This window comes from Bufo gargarizans, chromosome 1 (genome assembly GCF_014858855.1).
Source record: "Bufo gargarizans isolate SCDJY-AF-19 chromosome 1, ASM1485885v1, whole genome shotgun sequence".
Classification (NCBI taxonomy): domain Eukaryota; kingdom Metazoa; phylum Chordata; class Amphibia; order Anura; family Bufonidae; genus Bufo; species Bufo gargarizans.
This window is the reverse complement of record NC_058080.1, coordinates 612,399,952-612,415,828: the sequence shown is the minus strand read 5'-3', so window position 1 is coordinate 612,415,828 and position 15,877 is coordinate 612,399,952.

The window sequence follows — 15,877 nt, the reverse complement described above, 5'->3', positions numbered from 1 at the left end:
GTCATAAATGGTAGATTTTGGCCAGACAAAAACTATTGCATGCAACATTTTTTTTGTCCAGCCAACTGCCGACATTTGTGCCAGATCAGGCAGCCGGATCAGTCATGCCGCAGATGTGGATGTACCCCTACTAAGAAATCAGAGACTGTGTTACAATTGAGCACAGAGGTTGTATTGGGTTGGAACTCCAGAGTCTGCTCAATGTCCGCACACCTGAGCGCAAACAGACCTATGTTCTAAGCCTGTTGCAGTTTTTCTACTGTAGATAACTGTGTTACTGAATCAATTGTAACCTGTTAAAAGGTCATGTACTGCTAAGTAACACCTCGTTGTTTGGTAAGTCTGATGCCTGTGATATTTCCTATGACATCTTCAGCACCACTTTATGGCAGTACAATTCAAGGTATGACTGTAAAGATGTATAATTTGTATTACTACAACGCAAGTATAGTATAGTGTATATAGGAGAAGTTGGGATGAAGGCATACAAGAACAAATGTACATTCAAATGGGAAAAGGCATATAAGAACAATTTTTTTTTTTTCCAGAAACTGATCTATAAGCTTGGATCTGTTTCTGGAAATGAATGATCCCTTTCAACTATATACTTTCAAATGCTCACTGAGTTAATGAGCTGGTTAACTAAGGCCTCATGTACACGGCCATTGTGCAGCCATTCCGTGCATTCGGGGACCGCAACTTGAAAGGGTCCGTGATCCGTCCGCACCGTAAAAAAATAGAACATGTTCTATTTTTTTGCAGTGCAGAGGCACGGACAGAAACACCACAGAAGCACTCCATAGTCCTCCCGTGGGGTTCCGATCCTTGCTTCCACTCCGCACCGCAACTCCCGGATTGCAGACCCATTCAAGTAAATCGGTCCGCATCCGTGATGCGGGGTGCACACGGCCGGTGCCAGTGTTTTACAGCCCCGCCGTATCACTTTAACCTGTTAATAATGTACATTGAGTTGTGTTTCCCCCTCTTTTAGATTAGACTGGTTCGAGCTCCTCTGGGGTACCCGCCTGCAGCAACGGGACCTCAGGAGGGTCGAACAAGGTGGGCTCAGATTCATTGCCACCCTCTTCCTTCTTCATCTCCATAATAGGGTGGCCTGTAGGATCATCAGGCAATTTGTCACTTGACCTATGTTTAGGCAGGCAAAGAAAGAAAATATATTAATCACCATGAAATGATACATATTAACTACACCATATTTACCTGGGTACAACGGCCCTACCAAAATTTTTGAATTGTAAAAAAATACACTATTTCCACTATGGCTTTACTCTGAGATGTTTTTTCAAAATTCTTCCCTGCACAATGCCCATCTGGTCACTCATGTAACACTGGGTCATCTGACCGCTGGGGCCAATGATTGACTGCAGTCGCCATGTTCCCCGCATCAAAATGGATGTTGACACAGGAAGACCCAGGACCTGAAGAGCTGGCAGTCTAGCGATGGAGCTAGAACCCAAAGGTGGGGATCGGTTACGGTGTCTTTGCAATGGCGATTATTGTAGACATCCATGGTGCTGTCCCAATTTGCTGACAGTTCCTGTACCAGTTTAATAATTGCTCAACCTTTATTACTTGCAGCATCTTGAAATGGCCATATACTATAGTTCCCCAGTATAAATATATTGCCCCAAAAGTGCCCCCAGTCTAAGTATTTTGCCCAAATAGTGTCCCCCAGTATAAATATAGTGCCTCCACTGCACCTCCAGTATAAATATAGGGCCTCCACTGAGCCTGGTCCTCTCAGGGGCCAGATAGACTTTGCAGTTATAGATGTTTATACAAGAACTTCAAACCCTCTACATTCTATAAAAAAAATACATAAATGCAATCACAGTAAATTGCATCCAAATCTAAATAAAGTTTCCAAAATAATGATTACATAATGCTGAATTATGCTGCATTATATTGTGGTCCAACATTTCTTTTGGACTAGTATGAGTTATATGGGTGAATAATATATTTTGGATACTGTAATTTTACACTGGAGCATTATTATTCAGCTTCCTGCCTTCCAAAACAACACCTGCTAGAAAAGGCTACATGTATCTAGCGGCCAAGTTTGGATGACTGCCTTCACATCCCGTGCATTGGCAATAAAATATACAAAATGGAGCAGGTGTGAATTTTGACAACAAATTCAAGTCCTGGGCACTCAGCTTTAAAAGTAAAGCACTTGTAACTTTCCATTTATTTTCTGCCAAATTTCACGTTTTTCTAATTTAAATGATTCCCTCAGAAACTTTTGTATATGGTTTAAGTATCTTTAAGAAATACATTACGGCATATAAACTTAATTCCAGATCTTTTTTATTTATTTTTTATTTGGCCTCACCATTTACTGTCACACACAATGCGCAGTCCTAAGTACTTCATATAAATCATCTTTTAGTTGCAGTACATAAAACACTGGGAAAAAAGTCTAACTTTTGCCAAAAAACCTTTCAGATTTTCTTTAGGAGATACATGCAGCTAACCATGCAAACAGATTTCAGGATTTCAAGGATTAAACATGGTTTGTATTTTGTGGTAAAAAGCTTAATGAAATGATCAAAGTGAAAATAATAAACTTGAAATTTACATTGATATAAAATTTACAGATGTTTAAAGTGGTTTTCTGATAATCATAACTTTGATCAATAATGAGAACTGATCATGGTGCATGGTCTGTACCGAGCTCTGTACTTGGCTATCTATCGTGACCACCACAAGGATGGCAATACAGTTGAATATTGCAACAGGGCAGCGGAGTCAATGGCTCTCTTCCCCACCATAAATCACTCTTATAAGCCATATGTCACGAGGCCTGAAGCCTATTAGAGGTTGCATCAATGGCGCAGGCAGGGTTGCCAACCAACATTTTTATTTTTTCTAGACATCTTATCCCAAAATCACAAACAGCCAACATTTTTTACAGACAAATTGGAAAACAGTTTATAGGGCTGAAAAAAGACATCTGTCCATCTAGTTCAGCCTGATTATTGATAAAGATTATAAGTAAAGGCCCTATAACACAGGCAGATTATTTTTAAGATGATCGCTAACGACCGTTTGTATGAAAGCTCATTAGCAATCATCTGGAACTGTAATACTGCCGACAATTACTTGATTAATGAGCAAACACTCGTTCACTGGGTAATCAGGATCTTTTAACATGTTAAAAAATCCTGGTATACCGGTAGCAAATAAAATCATGTAATAGGTACTCTGCTGCTGGAAATCAATGAGACAGGATAGGGACGAGCGACACATTAGCGATCACTCATCCCTATACTGAGGAGGAGCTTGTTACAAGTAATAGCTGCGGTCTCATCCACTAGCAAGAAGGCGATTGACGGAAGGGAACACTCCCCTCCCGACAATCGTCTGCTCTATCTGCCCGTGGATTAGGGCCCTAAAACTCAATATACTGATAAGAACTGAAAGGGGCATTATAACAATAGGTTTACATACTATACTTATGTGGTATCGTTGTAATCATACTGACCCAGAGAATGAAAAGGCACAGGTCAGTTTTGCCAGGGAAGGAATGCCGTAGGAATAAAAACCGTAAAACGGCAGAGGGATTTTTTTTTCCAATTCCACCCCATTTGGATTTTTTTTCCCGCTTCCTACTACATTGCATGCCATATGAAATTGTGGCATTAGAAAGTACAACTTGTCCCACAAAAAAATTAGCCCTCATACAGCTATGTAAATGGAAAAATAAAAAAGTTATGGCTTAAGGGAAGAAAAATCAATGCACAAAAATGAAAAACCTAAGGGTAAATGAGGGCTCTCTGGGCGACATTTTTTTCTATTGGTGTGACTTTTATATTACTATGGGGGACTATCTGTATGCCAGTATAATTTCTGCTATATAGTATTTCTGGGCATTGGGGAGCACAATAGGCACAGTATTGGGGGTAGCAGCAGGATAACACTTTTGGGGCATCAGGGTCTGGAGGATGATATAAAAGTGAGGAACCTAAGATGTTTGTGTGGCAAACTCTGCAGAGACAAGATGTGGCTGAAAAAACTTGACATGGGATGAATAGAGAATATGGGAAAATAGAACGTCTAGATCAGAGGAGATGTCTCTTGTGATGCACTGCATGTAAAAGTTATGTATGTAGTGCAGTATAGTCCTGTATGTTTGGTAGTGCTGAATGTAATGTCCATCCACCAAGTATAATGTCTTTAGTGCTAGAGTGTGTGTGTGGGGGGAGGGGGATGTTACTTTGAGAATTTTGCACATATACACTGAACAAAAATAGAAGCACAACGCTTTCAGTTTTGCTCCCATTTTGCATGAGCTGAACTCAAAGATCTGAAACATTTTCTACATACACAAAAGACCTATTACTCTCAAATATTGTTAACAAATCTGTCTAAATCTGTGTTAGTGAGCACTTCTCCTTTGCCGAGATAATCCATCCCACCTCAGGTGTGGCATATCAAGGTGCTGATAAGACAGCATGAATATTGCACAAGTGTGCCTTAGACTGCCCACGATAAAAGACCACTCTGAAATGTGCACAGTTTTGCCTTACTGGGGGAGGGGGGGTCAGACAACCAGTCAGTATCTGGTGTGGCCATTTGCCTCACGCAGTGCAACACATCTCCGTTGCATAGAGTTGATCAGGTTGCTGATTGTGGCCTGTGGAATGTTGGTCCACTCCTCTTCAATAGCTGTGCGAAGTTGCAGAATATTGGCAGGAACTGGAACATGCTGTCGTATACGCCATTCCCGAGCATCCTAAACATGCTCAATGGGTGACATGACTGGTGAGTATGCTGGCCATGCAAGAACTGGGATGTTTTCAGCTTCCAGGAATTGAGTACAGATCCTTGCAATATGGGGCCATGCATTATCATGCTGCAACATGAGGTGAAGGTCGTGGATGAATGGCACCTCAGGATGAACAATGGGCCTCAGGATCTCTTCATGGTATCTCTGTGCATTCAAAATGCCGTCAATAAAAGGCACCTGTGTTTGTTGTCCATAACATACGCCTGCCCATACCATAACCCCACCGCCACCATGGGCCACTCGATTGACAACATTGACGTTAGCAAACCGCTCACCCACACGACGCCACACACGCTGTCTGCCATCTGCCCTGAACAGTAGAAACCGGGACTCATCCGTGAAAAGAACGCCTCTCCAACGTGCCAGATGCCATCGAATGTGAGCATTTGCACACTCAAGTCGGTTACGATGACGAACTGCAGTCAGGTCCAGACCCCGATGAGGACGACGAGCATGCAGATGAGCTGATAGACGACGGTTTCTGACAGTTTGTGCAGAAATTCTTTGGTTATGCAAACCGACTGTTACTGCAGCTGTCTGAGTGGCTGGTCTCAGATGATCATGAAGGTGAACATGCTGGTGTGGTTACACGTGGTCTGCGGTTGTGAGGCCAGTTGGATGCACTGCTAAATTCTCTGAAACGCCTTTGGAGACGGCTTATGGTAGAGAAATGAACATTCATTGCACGGACAACAGCTCTGGTAGACATTCCTGCAGTCAGCATGCCAATTGCACGCTTCCTCAAACGTTGCAACATCTGTAGAATTTTGCTGTGTGATCACACTGCACATTTCGGAGTGTACTTTTTTTTTATTGTGGACACTGTAAGGCACACCTGTGCAATATTCATGCTGTATAATCAGCACGTTGATATGCTACACCTATGAGGTTGGATGGATTATCAGAGGAAAGGAGAAGTGCTCACTAACACAGATTTAGACAGATTTATGAACAATATTTGAGAGTAATAGGGTCTTTTGTGAATGTAGAAAATGTTTCAGATCTTTCAGTTCAGCTCATGCAAAATGGGAAAAAAACCGAAAGTGTTGCATTTATATTTTTGTTCAGTGTATATTGTGGTTTAGGCCCTGTATCTCTCTAGACCATAGCAATGCCCCTGACAAGACCTCATTCTTATGACCGGTCCCATCAATGGGCTAACCACTGTTCAGACATGTTATCAATCCTATAGATATCTTATAACTTATGATTTTGGAAAACTCTTTCAAAACAGTTTTCCAGTTCACAGATAGTTGCGCCAAGATCCCTCCTCCTGCTAAAATTAATAGCTGTATCCTGTGTGGTTCTTGGCTGTGGATGAGTTCAATTTTTGCTAAATTTTTTTGAAGACTGCATACGTATGCATTCATTTGTATGGATCTGAAAAAAAAAATTAAAAAAAATGGACAGCACATAGATGACATCTGTGTGCTGACTGCATCCGTGCGGTCAGGCCACAAATTATAAAAATTGTCAAAGTATAGAACCTGAAAAACGGACAAGAGCAGGCTTTTTTTAAGAAAATTGCGGGATGCACGCGGACTGCATTCAAATTGTGCAGATTTGCAGAACACAAAACAGATACAGTTGTGTGCAGGAGGCATTGTTTGTGGCTCCTCAACTTAAAACAAATAATTATGGGGAAATTGTGACTGTTGTCTAAAGCAGTTGATAATGGAAATTATTGGTTTGCAAAGAGAGATAAATGAGGGATTATAAACATTAGGAAAATCTTATTTCCAGGGCTACCTTTACTTTTACCAAAATCTTATATACAGTCAGGTCCATAAATATTAGGACATCAACGCAATTCTAACATTTTTGGCTCTATACACCACCACAATAGATTTAAAATGAAACAAACAAGATGTGCTTTAACTGCAGACTGTTAACTTTAATTTGAGGGTATTTACATCCAAATCAGGTGAACGGTGTAGGAATTACAACAGTTTGCATATGTGCCTCCCACTTGTTAAGGAACCAAAAGTAATGGGACAATTGGCCTCTCAGCTCTTCCATGGCCAGGTGTGTGTTATTTCCTCATTATCCCAATTACAATGAGCAGATAATAGGTCCAAAGTTCATTTCAAGTGTGCTATTTGCATTTGGAATCTGTTGCTGTCAACACTCAAGATGAGATCCAAAGAGCTGTCACTATCAATAAAGCAAGCCATCATTAGGCTGAAAAAAAAAAAAAACAACCCCATCAGAGAGATAGCAAAAACATTTGGCATGGCCAAAACAACTGTTTGGAACATTCTTAAAAAGAAGGAACGCACCGGTGGGCTCAGCAACAGCAAAAGACCCGGAAGACCATGGAAAACTACTCTGGTGGATGACCGAAGAATTTCTTCCCTGGTGAAGAAAACACCCTTCACAACAGTTGGCCAGATCAAGAACACTCTCCAGTTTATGTGTGTCAAAGTCAACAATCAAAAGAAGACGTCACCAGAGTGAATACAGAGGGTTCACCACAAGATGTAAACCATTGGTGAGCCTCAAAAACAGGAATGGGCCAGATTAGAGTTTGCCAAACGACATCTAAAAAAGCCTTCACAGTTCTGGAACAACATCCTATGGACAGATGAGACCTGTGGTACAAGATCAACTTGTACCAAAGTTATGGGAACACTGGCAAATCATTAAAATTAATTAGTGTTTCGAACATGAACATTGACATAGTTGTTTTCCAAAACTACAGTTTGGTAAGTATGCATATGACATAACGAGGCACATAACATGGCAATTGTAGCAGGGTGTGTAAAGATTGCAGCTGTGTGGGGGGCCTGGTTTAATCCTTGCTATGGGGCCCTTACTTCTCTATGTACGCCACTGCCTATACAGCACTAGCCTAGGCATGTATTATATTTGAAAATTGATCCATTGTAACAAACCTCATCAGGTTTCTGCATGGATATATTTCTGTTGATTTGGGAATTTGTCAAAATGTGTCTAAATCAATTCTACCCAAATTGAAAATGCTTTAAATGTATCTCTACACACACTCTCTCTCTCTCTCTCTCTCTCTCTCTCTCTCTTTCTCTCAATAAATTCTATAATCATGAATCTGAAGAAATTCTACCCAATCAGAATGATTTGAAAAATTTGGGTCAAATTCCAATTCTAATGAATTGATCTTCTCATTCTTAAACTAAAGCTGTCACTGAATTGTTAAATCAATCGAAAGTGCTACAGAAAGTTTAAGTGTGGTCCCAGCCTTTGGGGCCTTTTACATCGATTGCTATTTTACCAGCACAACGCAAAAACATGAGCACAACTTTTTTGTATCACATTCCCCCACCCACTAAGCTAATGTCCTATGTGTACCTCTTGTGTATTTTTTTAAACATACATTAACTGGTGACATAATTGATTCCAAATTTGTTGATTAGGGTACATCCTTTTGTGTGGCTCTTCTTCCTCACCTCTATTCCTGACCCTGATCTTGACTTTTTTTAATGGATTCCATTTTGTCTCAATCATTGGTTTTGTCAGTTGGTACCTTTTGTCCCTGGTTCTGACTGTAAGCCCATTCTCTGATTATATCTCCTCTCATCCTCTGGTTTATTTCCATATGTTCTGATCTCTCTCTTGATGATGACTTTTGCCTCCATTTCACATTACAGTACAGTTCTTAATGCCAATCTAGGGACTGCAACATGGGAACCCTTGAGAATTAAGGGTAAAGTACAGGAAAAGTCTGTAATACATACTGTAGTTCAGTTGTAAGCCATATGACAATGGACAATTTAAACGTCCATATAGTTAGTATCTGAAGTCCAATTAAGGCCTTTTATTTAAATTAAAAGCGTTCGCAGATAAATTACTTACTTTGCTATTAGGAAGGTCATAAGGCTGATTAAACCCGCTATAATTGCTTGTGATAAATAGCCTTGTTTTTGAGGTATACACACTTCCTATGAAATCTTTAACATCATGATAAAGTAGCAGGACTGGCAATGATGATTGCTGGTGGCTGCTATTTATGACTAGAGGCTCAGGAAACTAATTAGCTGCTTTTGCAGAGTTCCAGCCTGACTCAGCAAGACCTAATGAAGAAAATAAGTCAATGATTTTTCTAGACCCATAATACACCAAAGTCATAACCAGCCATTAGAGTAGCATGTTTACTCTCCACCATTAGTTGATAGCATGAAACAATGGATTGAGATTACTACAGTGAAGTTTTGTGATATACGGTACTCTATACAGTGAAGTTTTGTGATAATGTAGTCTCCAATTTTTATTTTATTTTAGAAATTAGGCAAAGAAAAGTTCAACAATGGTAGAAAAAAAACTATATATATATTTGAATGCACGTAAAGTTGAATTTAATGGAAAACTGTCATTTTGAGCTTTTTGTTTACTATGTGGACCCTTTGCTAAGTGGACTGATATATAGTTACCTTTTTAATTATTGACTTTGAGCCTTGTGGATGGATAGTACAATGTGAGATTTAATGTGATTCGATATCCAGTGATCCAATATTTCAGCTACAGTTTTGTATATATGGATTTGTTTATTCTGCTTGACCACAATAATTATTGGTGATTGTGTCTTATGATCAAATTTTATATTGAAAGTAAAGTTTTAATGGGACAAACATTTTAGTTTTTGTTCAAATACAGCAATAGAATTAAAATGTACGGTATGAAAGATTCTTCTAATAAAGAAAAACTTACTCTGTCTCCCTCAGACATTTGGGTTAGAGATGAGCAAATTATTAAAAAATGTTATTTCTTCGGCTTCGCCAAATTTTACAAAAGAATTCGCTTTGTGACAAATTACTTCATCATGAAGCACATTTCTTTGTAAGTAGTGGGTGCAATGACAGGGAGTCGCGATTGCACCACTTCCCGTCATTTTATCCCTGAGATGTCGTGTTCCTACATGATCACGGCATCTGATATAAATAACTGCGTAAAAAGTGTACTTACCTGATCCATTTGCTAACGGTGGGCCGGCCGCCGTCATCTCGCTTAAACATCTGGTGAGAAATTTTGCGCAGCTCGTGATGATGTCATCACGCCGGGCAGCGTGGTGACTTCATACCTCCCCGCGGACGGAATTGCTTGCGAGATCTTCAAGCAAGATGGCAGTGGCCGGCCCGTTGCAAGCAAATGGATGAGGCAAGTATGATTTTTTTTAATTTTGTTTGTTTGTTTTTTATTTCAGGTTAAATCGACTAGCTACCACGAAGCACAGGGAAATTTGACTTCCCAGCAAATCGAATTTATCCGATTCACTCAACACTAATTGGGGTCAGTGGCGTACCGCCCATAGAGGCAGACCACGCCACTGCTATGGGGCCCGCGGCACTGGGGGGCCCGTAGCGCAGATAAGGCCCCGCCCACTCATGACCTGCAGCCGGCTATGCGGCTGCTTTTCTCCCCAGGGCCCCCCCCATGTTTAGCTGAATCGCCTCCCAGAGGCGCGGCTAAGGCCCTAGACACCCGCCCCCCTCCTCAGCGCCGCGCTCTGACTGCAAATACCCGATCTTCCTCTCGTCGGCGTCCCAAATCCCGCGCAGGCGCAGTGCCGGCGATTGCCTGCGCCTGCGCTCTGATAATACGGCTGAGGGCAACAGCTTCAACATCGTCACTGGGCATGCGCCGAGCCCAGTGACGATGTTGAAGCTGTTGCCCTCAGCCGTATTATCAGAGCGCAGGCGCAGGCAATCGCCGGCACTGCGCCTGCGCGGGATTTGGGACGCCGACGAGAGGAGGATCGGGTGTTTGCAGAGCGCAGCGCTGAGGAGGGGGGCGGGTGTTGAGGACTTAGCCGCGCCTCTGGGAGGCGATTCAGCTAAACATGGAGATGTTAGAGTTTTCATATTTAGGCGGGCACGGCACTTCAGAGGGGCACCGTTCCTGCATTTGCATATCCTAAGAATCGATTTTTAGAAGAAAGGACAAGACTGACATGGAAAAGAAGAACACAGATGGAATGGAAAAAAGGTACTTTATTAAACATGGATCCATGAGTACCTTTTTTCCATCTGTCTTGTTCTTTTGATTGTGAGTCTTGTCATTTCTTCAAAAAATCGATTGTTATGATATGTAAATGACGCTGTAAGGAGCCCAGAGGGGCGTTATTCTTTCTCCACGGTGCCCAGGAACGCCCCTCTGAAGTGCCGTGCCCGGCTAAATTTGAAAACTAATAACGCCTCCAAGTTCATCTAAATCGCCTCCCAAATCCGATCCTCCTCTCGCTGGCATCCCAAATCCCGCGCAGGCGCAGTGCCGGCGATTGCCTGCGCTATGATAAGATGACTGACGGCACTGCGCCTGCGTGGGATTTGGGATGCCGGCGAGAGGAGGATCGGATTTGGGAGGCGATTTAGATGAACTTGGAGGCGTTATTAGTTTTCAAATTTAGCCGGGCACGGCACTTCAGAGGGGCGTTCCTGGGCACCGTGGAGAAAGAATAGCGCCCCTCTGGGCTCCTTACAGCTTCATTTACATATCATAAGAATCGATTTTTTGAAGAAATGACAAGACTCACAATCAAAAGAACAAGACAGATGGAAAACAGGTTCTCTGTTAAACATGGATTCATGAAAAAAAAATTGGGGGTAAATTGCTAGTGACAGATTCCCTTTAAGGCAACTTTCACACTTGCGTTCAGAACGGATCCGTTTGCATTAACATGAACAAAAAAAACTAACATTTTTTTTTTTTGTTCATGATAGTGCAAACGGATCCGTTTTGACTTTACATTGAAAGTCAATGGGGGACGGATCCGTTTGAAAATTGAGCCTTACTGTGTCAACTTCAAACTGATCCGCCCCCATTGACGTCCATTGTAACTCTGGACGGATCCGTTTGCCTCCGCACGGCCAGGCGGACACCCGAACGCTGCAAGCAGCGTTCAAGTGTCCACCTGCTGAGCGGAGGACAGACGGAGCCATACTGATGCATTCTGAGCGGATCCGCATCCACTCAGAATGCATTAGGGCTGGACGGATCCGTTCGGTGCCGCTTGTGAGAGCCTTCAAACGGAACTCACAAGCGGAGACCCGAACGCAAGTGTGAAGGTAGCCTAACATGGCACCCCAAATAAGGAGACCTGCAGGCTGCAGCAGATATCCCATGTGACAGGTCACCCCCAGGAAACCCCTAACAGTTTCTGTAGGTCATGTATAAATTTATTTAATGGGGGTGTGGCATGGGAGGAGCAAAGTCAGGAAGTGGGAGGGGCCATGGTGGGTAGTGGGCGGGGTTAAGGGGCCCAATTCAGATTTTTGCTATGGGGCCCAGTGATTCCTATGTACGCCTCTGATTGGGGTGTCTAAAGGTTTTAAACTATCAGATGTTTTCTGGTGGCAAGTTGGCCATGAGAATGTCATATTTCATCAGGAAGTGGCAAGATAGACAAGGGAGCTTTTGACTGTTTGATTGCTGGGTATGCAATTGCTGGGACCCACAGGGATCATGTGCATGGGTTTGGCATAAGTGCTGCTGAGTGTCCCAATGGAATAGTGCAGTTATGTGCCTCCATGACCGTTTCATACATTTTTATGTGACTGTTGAGTACAGTGCCCTCAGCAGTCCCGTAGACATTAGTAGAGAAGGGGTCATGCATGTGCACTACTGCTCCATTGTTATGGGACACTTGGTGATACTTGAGGACAACTGTTCTCATTATTGCTGGGGGTCTCAGAGGTTTTACCCCAGCAATCAAACTTTTATCTCCTATCCTGTGAATAGGGGATATGTGTTATTAGTGGCATAACCCCTGTGAATATTAACCATTGACATTACAAAGTTGTCAACTTTATTCATTCATATGCTCCAACTTCCCCACCAATATGCATGCTTGGCTGGACTTAGTGTGCAAATTTATGTCATTCTGAAAGGGTGGAAATAAGCTGTTTACAGACCCTTGTAGCAATGTTTTACTTTGCCCTGCAAAAGGGGATCCAACCTGCCCAATCCTTCCGTTTTTTACATCTGCCATTGGTGGACACTAAAGAGGTCCCTATACATATTAGACAGTCACAGCGGCGTAGCATGGCAGGGTCCAAGAGAGCATTTGCCCTGGGCAACACACTGCGTGATGTGACTTTATATTAACTGCTCTAATGATGCGAATCCTGCATCATTAGTGTAGTTTGGAGCCTGAGGAAGCTAAAGAACCTGTGATTATGTAATCACAGCTCCTGAACTATATAGGAGTAAAGGAACTGAACTGACAATAATGTAGCTCCTAGGTTTGAAGGGTCCAGCTTTAGGACCTATGATATCATCAAAGGTTCTTCACCCCCTGAATATACAAGAACTGCAGTATTGAGACTGGAATGGAGTGGGTAAAAGGAGCTCTTCCCAAGATTTTAATATTGATGACCTTTTTTCTGTATAGGTCATCAGTATCTGATTGGTGGGGTTCAACACCAGTGACCTCCATTGTTCAGCTGTTTGAGGAAGCACCGGTGCTCCTGTTAGCACTACAACCTTCTCACACTTTGTTCTAGGCCAGTGATGACACGTTCATCTGTCACGTGGCCTAGGCACAGCTCGGCCCCATAGAAATAAATGCAACTGAGTGTGATACCAAGCACTGCCACTATACAATTTACAGCGCTGTGCTTCATGAGCACTGAGAATGCAGCGGTGCTCACAGGAGTTACGGTGCCTTCTCAAACAGCTGATGTGTTGTACCCCCAACAATCAATGAGTATTAAAATCTCAGAAAACCCTTTTAACCACTAACCCTAATACTAACCTTAACCCTTATCGTAAGCCTAACCCTAATAGTAACTCTAACTTTAACCCTAACTATAACAATATCCCATGTACCTCACACAGTGAACATAATGTATAACTGTCCAGATATATATGTATCCACTACATCTGTTGCACCTCATACCTGGCATATACAATATATAGTAGTGTACTGATACATCAGGTGCAAGATATAATACATGCAATGTGTACAGATATATAGTGTATACAGCAGTGTACTAATATGTGAGGTACGAGGTAAAATAGATGCATTGTGTACAGATATACCAGTACACTGCCGTATATACTAATATATATATATATATATATATATGTATGCACACTGCATGCATCTATTATACTATGTACCTCACATATCAGTACACTGCTGTATATACTATATATCTGTACACACAGCATGTACTATACTGATGTAGCAGTGTACTGATACACAGCACTGTACTGATATGTGAGATATGAAATGTAATTTATACCTTGCACAACGCAACCATCAGCAACATGTGACCTGTGACATCTTATCTCCTTTTACTCAATGCATTCTAGCAGTCAGTAATCTAGGCTGACCTCTAACCCACTAACCCCTTATCCCTGAAACCTAACCCACATAGCCACATTCAGGCTAGAAGAAGCGCTTACTCGCTTTACTTATATAGCCTACAGCCACGTGACCATCAGCAACATGTGAATAGTAACGTCATGCCTCCCTTTACCCACTCCATTCTAGTTTCTACAAGAACAAACGGAAAAGCTCTTTCACTCTAACTTCAGCCTCACTGCTTATGTCCTACAAGTTCCCAAGAGAGGTTAGAAATATGGCTACAATACTGCTGCCAGTGAGGGAGGGGTTTTCACGGGACACTACTGCTGCCAGGAGGATTACTGCTTTTGCCTTCTATTTTGCTTGAAGCATACAGTTTAATGAACTACGCCACTTTTTCCAGTTGATCCGATGATCATGTGTCACAGGGTGGGGGAGGGTGCAATACTTGATTTGCCCTGAGCGCTGGCAACCCACGCTACTGGACAGTCAGCTAACTTTTTATGCATGGTTTGGGTTTGCTTTAGAGATTCACATCCATTCGAAACATTAAAGTTATAAATAAGGCTAAGTTATAAAGAATGATGCTTCTTTCTACAAAGATACTTTAAAATGAGTCTGTATTTACTGACAAATGCTCTTGAAAGGCATTTTCCTTCTTTATTTGCTATGAGTCAGTCTGATGACACTGACTTGAAACCACAGACTCAAAAGGTCACTCATTTGAATAATTTCATTCACCCTAAAGAAAACCTTTATTTCTTTGACATATAAAATGCCGAGTGAAGGCCGTTGTCTATCAAAATTTCATGACTGCAGAATCGAAAGCGGAAATAAAAGGTTCTGCTAGAATATTGTTGAAGTGTTGATTTAATTTTTGATTCTGCTTTAATGGAACCTTTAAAAGAAAGGCCAGATGATATACAATTCAAATAGAGTGTATATGTAAGGATTGCCTGCAGAGAATGCATTATTTATCTGTAAACACCTGATAACTCGATAAATTTATAAATGAACAAGAAAGGTGAAGTAATAGGTGAATTCATAAAGGTCAAGAATGCCGCAAAGTAAGAAATAAGATATTTGCATTCAAAACAGCGGATGGGGAGACTATTGATTTTACTTTTAACTTTATTTTAGTTTTGTTAGATTTTTTTCTATATTATTATTTTCATACACGGTAAATACTAATTTTAGGGAGTAAAGCGATTAATAATTATAACATTTGACAAGGCTTATCTGATGTTCCCATAGACTGGTTGAAATTACATAAACGCTGGGGGTAATTTATTAAGAACGCTACATCAGTTTTTGGTGTGAAAAAAGGGGCAAGACTCTGTTTAGCAATTTCTTAAATGCCTGTGTCTGGGTCTGTTCATATGAAGACTTAACCCTTTCAGATGTACCTGAGGGAATGTATGGAGTGGGTGCTGCGCCGAGTCTGCTCCATATATGGCAGGTGCCAAATGTAAAATACAATCGGCACCTGGCCGCAACAACCAAGATCGGTGATGGTGCCAAAGCCAAAGCAGAACTTCATAGGCAGAGCGTTGGAATCACATGGACCATAAAAGTTTTCAATTATGGTTTATGAGACAAGTAATAAAAAGATTCCTGGTTCTAGCCCCCTAAGCAGGCTAAAAGTTACTATGTGGGACCTATTCTGACAAAAGGGCACAGCGCAGTGTGGTGACAAAACGGTAATGCCCTGGTAGGCGGCGGGACCCAGGAGTCAAAGCAGCATCCCTGCTGTCTGACAATGCCACCCATGGCCTACCAGGGCA